The sequence below is a fragment of the Amblyomma americanum genome, chromosome 3 (assembly GCF_052857255.1).
Source record: "Amblyomma americanum isolate KBUSLIRL-KWMA chromosome 3, ASM5285725v1, whole genome shotgun sequence".
NCBI classification, from domain to species: domain Eukaryota; kingdom Metazoa; phylum Arthropoda; class Arachnida; order Ixodida; family Ixodidae; genus Amblyomma; species Amblyomma americanum.
In genome coordinates, this window is record NC_135499.1 from 57,559,286 (window position 1) to 57,565,482 (window position 6,197).

Here is a 6,197-nt window from a genome sequence, read left to right on the forward strand (position 1 = left end):
CACGGAGCGGCAGACGCTTCGCTGGGTCTCGCAGTAGGCCTAGCTGGAACCCGCCGCACCTAGGCTAGGCTAGGCCTAGCCTCACAATGCGCACGTCGCTTCACCAAACGCCGAGCCTGCCTGCAGCAGCAGGGTATACCAAGTTGACGGAGGAGCAATCTCGACTGAAGAATTCGCCACGGATCCTAGATGGGCCAGGGCCCTCACAGCCCGTAAACTGGCGCATCCAGCACCGCACCACGACCCCGCCACCTCGAGCTCTCCTCTAAAGTCATCGGACGGACCCGCCACACCGGCCCAGCCCAAGAAAGGCAAGTCTCCTCCACCAACTATAAAGCGTCAGGCTCCACTGCCCAAGCTACCCGGAAATACAATGGAGGTACATCCTATTCCTCGCATGTGCCGCCCTGAAACTCCCCATAGAGGCAGTACGTCAACAAGACGCCATACGCATAAATCCTCGAAACAAGTCCTTCACCATCACTACCCCATCAGAGAACAGAGCGGAGCGCTACGTTAGGCTACAGTCTCTTCAAATCTCCAACATAACCTACCCATTAAAGGCCTACATCGCCCAACCAGACAACGCCATCCGATGCGTTCTCTACAACGCTATCTACGTCCAGACGCCTGAAGAAATAGTTCAGGAACTTCAGATTTTCAACAAAAGTAGTTCGTATGACATTGCAGAGGGTTGGGCAAGACTAAGCCCATACTCGTCACTGTCGTCAACACAGAGTCGGTTCCTAAGGAACTATGTTTTTACGACGAACTGCAATTTTTAGAAGGACTTGGTTGTAGGCCAGTTGGCAGGACATCGGGAGGAGCAAAACCGCAAAAATGACGTTGTCACCAGTTGTCGCCTGCCTCAGTCCCGTCCTGTTTTGCGGTTTTGCTCCTCACGATATAACTGCTATCCCTTCCTAGCGAAAGCCGACACATGCTTCAACTGCTGGAAAGCTGTTCACAGAAGCGACCATGGTTAAAGAATGCAGCGCGAAAAGACAAGGACAAACGAAGAAGTTCACATGACTGGCGCTGACTACCAACACATTTATTCAGAGAAAAGAGCAGCTTTTTAAATGCCACCAGAACCAACGTGACCAAATAAATCAGCCGTCGTGATAAAACTATCTAACACAGATACAAATCATTGCCCACAATATCAAAGTAACAGCACACCGAGGCCACGCAACGTCACCGCCGAACCCAAAAGTAGAGGACCAGGAACAGCCATAAGATAGAAGAATACACGCTCTCGCAGGACGAGGCGTCTTGGGGGCATGCTCGACGTATATGAAAGATTTTGAAGTCAGAGCTCTGGAGACAAGTGCGTCTTTTCCAAGACTGGCTCGGAGTGCTCGCGCTTCAGAGGCCACTTTTGACCGGGTTGAGCTGCAGGTACGATGGGTATAAAAAGCTCGCAGCAAAATCGACTGAATTCCTATGGCACCAGTCCCGTCTACACCTTCCTATGAGGAAGAAGGAAATGAAGTCGCCTACGACCGATGTCACCATTCTGGAAGGTGCATCCATCCCGTCTGAGGACTTCAATGTCCTACAGAAGGCTTCAAAATTCCGCTTTGAACCACCATGTAACAAGTACCAGCTCCTGGCTATGGTGCGGCAAATGGTACAACGAGTCCCGGAGCAAGACTAGGCACGTGTCATTGGGGACGGCGTCGATGTGCTACGTAGCTGCGGGGCATCGCTCAAGAAGGCTAAGCTTCCCATCGTGTCCATTGCCAAACGCCTCAAGGAGGGAAACTTTATGACACTGCAAAGCGACAAAGAAGACGGATTTGTCATCTTCCTCGACCACTTGTACCAGGAGAAGGCTGAGGTAGCGCTCGAAAAGAATTTCAAGAGGGTTCAATTCCGGCCCAGTAGACAGAAAGCAGCTGCTTTGAAACTACTCACAAGTTTCCATCTTGATAGCATAAGATCACCGGCTGAGAAGGCACGAGACTGTTTTTTGGAAGTCTTCTTCACAGGCAAAACCCATAAGCCAGACTGCCCTCTGAGGACCGTCATCTCGGAAAAAGGTACGTGGCAAGCTGAAGTTGGTTCCTACCTACAACGCCACTTGGATGGCCTGCCTATAGATGACCATTTTCTGGTTAGGAGCTCTTCAGAAGTGATACAGCGGCTCAAAGGCAGTGCAGACGCTACGACTGGCTTCACAATTGACGTTGAATACTTGTTTTATTCCCTTCCGCACAGTGGCCTATACGCAGCGGTGCGTGATCTGATCCAGATTTCAGGTGAAGTGCGTTTCCACAACAGGTCGGGTGTGAGCAGTGACAATTTCATTCGCCTTCTCGAGTTCTATCTTGAATGTACTCTTGTTCAGCACCGCGGTCAGTACTTCGTGCAAAAGGATGGCATATGCATCAGGTCGTCAATCGCGCCAGTCCTGTATGACATCTACCTGGCCGCCGCCGATAAGCGCATTAGCGAGGTTCTACCGAGCGCGGTGGTCCATTCGGTCTTCCGGTATGTGGACGATTTTCTGATTGTCCTCAAAAGTTGCCCACCTGGTTCTGCTAACCGTGTTACTTCTGAGATTCTAGCAAAAATGTATTTGCGCAAAGAACACAGGACAAAACAAAGTGACGCATACGACAAGTACAGAGAAATCCCATTTTGGAGGACTCAACTTTACGTGTGAACCTCCGAGAGGCAAGGCTGTATAGTTTTTGGACCTGTTGTTTAGCTTTGAACAAACTTACCTGTGTTGGACGTACAACCCTCGCTCTAAGAAGGGTCGTCTTCCGCATGACAGCGCTCACTCGAAACTGATTAAGCGAGGCAAAGTTTCTTCTGCCATCCAGGCAGCGCTCACGAAAAGCTGTCTCCACACGATGCAGAGCAGCGTTGAGAAACAAGCTCAACGCCTTTACAGTGCAGGCTGCTCACCAGCACTGGTGCATAGTGTTTCAGAGACCCTTCTCCAAAAATTAAAAGTGCAAAGCAAATGCGCAGGCAAACTAGAACAGGCAAAATGGCCTGCCCTGGCCATAATCCCTTATCTGCACAAGCTGTCCCAAAACATGAAGAAGGTTCCGAAAAGGAACAATGTCAATCTTGTATTTTCAGCCCCGTGCAAACTGTCACGAGTGTGTACCCTGCTGTCAAAGCAAAAGAAAAATGTTTGCCCTATAAGACACGTAGATCCATTCACGCATTGTGCTACATGTGTCATCTGTGAGATACCTTTGAAGTGTGGAAGCGTGTGTATTAGGCAAACCGGCAGGTGCCTCAACGAGAGATTGCTTGAACACCGCTGGAAGGTACGCAACAAAAGCCGCGGGCACCTGGACGACCATTGCAAGACTTGCAAAGGGTGCGAACCATTCTATTCATGAATGGTTATCAGAGCACGTGCGAGGACCGAAATTGAAAGGATCATTATTGAGGCACGTATGATCGCCAAAGCAGGAGACAAGTGCGTCAGGATGCCTTCAATTTTACTTTCAGGGAAGGAGTCCAGTTTTCTAGGCTCAGTGCAATTACGACTCTGTTTTGCGTGTCAATTGGAATAAGTCTTGTTCTTTAGAACTTTTTAACTTTTCTTTGACTCTGTATGGCTTTGAGCGGTTGACTCAGCCTTAGCGTAGCGTTTTGTTGTTTTATTAAGCGTTTCGCCCCTCGACTCTGCTTTGCTTCGACTTTTGACAAAGTTTTGCGGTGACTATATTGTTTTCGTCTTTGTTTTGGTTGGTTGTTCTTTGTTTCTGTCATTTGCCTCGTGCAGCGAGGGCGTGTATTCCTCTATCTTATGGCTCTTCCTGGTCCTCTAGTTTTGGGTCGGGGCTGACGTTGCGTCGCCTCGATGTGCTGTTACTTGGATATTGTAGGAAATGATTTGTATCTGTGTTAGATAGTTTTATCACGACTGCTGATTTATTTGGTCACGTTGGTTCTGGGTGGCATTTAAAAAGCTGCTCTTTTCTCTTAATAAATGTGTTGGTAGTCAGCGCCAGTCCTGTGCACTTCGTTTGTCCTTGTATTTTCGTGCTGATTTTTTAACCATGATCACTGACCAACAAGCCCAAACAGCCGCTTTAGTTCTACAGAAGCGGCGTCTGCATGAAACCGAACAAAAAATGTGCCATCGCTTTGGAGAGACTCATTCACCAGTCGAGCCACGCACGTGCGCAGCCAAATGCATAATCTGCAATGGATTCCACTTCACGGGCTCCAAGGACTGCAAACATTTCAACCGACCGGGCTACAAAAGGCTGACACCCAAATAGGATACGACAAAGAACGCAACCCTACTGGAATCCCGCCGCAGGCAGCGATCAAGCTCGAGAAGCTGTGCCAACTCCCGTTACCAGTGCCGGTCCCGGTCCGAGTCTTTCCCACCCCTGACCACACAGCCCACGTGTGAGAAACAAGGTGTGAGAAACAGTCCACATCTTACAAACAGGTGAGTTGGGGTCCGTGATCTCCTTCGCTTGTCCACGAGAATAATGAACTTAAAGCACAGCTCGAACAGCAGAGCAAGCACATCCAACACCAGTGTGAACAAATCGATAGCCTTAGCAAGCAAATTCAATCGCCTCTGCAAAGAATCCCACCAACAGAGAAAATGAAAATACCTCAAGATATCCCCTCTCTCACCCCGGTACCTAGCTCACCGAACTCACCCACACAAAGCACAACTGCCAAGCGCAGACAAAAAAATACTACTGAAGACGTTAAAACGTTAGGACCACGTGATCGCTATTCTTGACAAGAAAATAGAAAAGAAATTCGAAGGCATGACCAAAGACATGAGCACATGGACGAGCAATCTCAACAACAGAATGACGACGCTCGAGCAGAGATCTAGCGCCCACAACGCCATCGCTGCTCAGGTGCAGAGCAAAATAGACCAAGTGCTTCCCCCTACATAAATAAAATTCCATCCAATCGCCTCCAAACCAGTGAATGATGGCAGCAAACCAAAAGGAAATTACAGTGTGGCAGTGGGATTGCAGACGGTAACGCTGCAAGCGAAGCAATCTGCAGCTCCACATTCAATCTCTCTCCGACACAGAAGTTCCCACAGCCATCGCACTACAAGAAGCTGAAGCTCCCGTCAAATTAGTCAACTACACTCCCCACACGCCAATGAACAAATCCACACATAGGGTAGCAGCCCTAGATCACAGAGCATACACCGCTACAGATCACCCCAGAGAGGTTGAAGACATAGATTGTCACCTAATTCAGCTCCTTCCAAAAACTACAAATAGCACTAGCCTATACATCCTCAACACAAACAGCAGCCCCATAGGCAAAGCGGCCCCCCTCCTCGCAGCCATACGCAAAGCGCTCCATATCAGCGCTAAAAACCCGCTTATTGTGCTTGGCGACTTTAACGCCAGACGCGTCAGCTGGGGTACAAATTCAACTGCAGGAAAGGAGCTCAGCTCTAGACACTAATTCAGAACGAGGGACTCACACTTGTCAATAATCCGCAACAGCATATGCGCATCGATAACAGCGTGCAACGAAACACCACCGCGATCTGAAACTCACAAAGAATATCACACAATGTCAATGGTAGCACACGCGGACCTCTATAGGCAGCGGCCACTACATAATTCAAACCTCACTCTCGCTAAACTCAATCACCCCCTTCATGAAAAAGAAGCCGCAGATCACAGACTGGGACAAATTTCGGAACCTCCGGTACAACGCCCCCAACCAAAGGAAACACCTTGCGAGATGGATGGCAGAACCCACAAAGGATGTCGCTATAGCGACATCTGAAATCTCGAGCAATCGGGAATCGGATGCTGTCGACAGCAGGCTCCAGCACACGTGGGAGGCTCACTCCGGCCTGCAAAAACGATGGCTTCGTAACAAACACAACAGATCACGCAAGTTAAGGATATCAGCCTTGATCAAGGAAATAGAGACACACGCGGCACAACTAACTAGTCAGCAGTGGGGACAGCTCTGCAACCGCATGGAGAGCAACCTGGGCCTAAGAGGCATGTGAAAATTCTTCGCTGCCTCTTAGAATGCCAAAACACTAAGAGCACCCAACAGCGTAATGTAACGCGCCTCATTCACAGAATAGGTATGGATGATGATGTCCTGATCCAGAATCTGAAAGACAGGTACCTCACAACCACTCCCAAATTACCCCTCTCTTTCTACTGGGGCATAGAAAACCCCGAGCTCGACGCGGACATAAC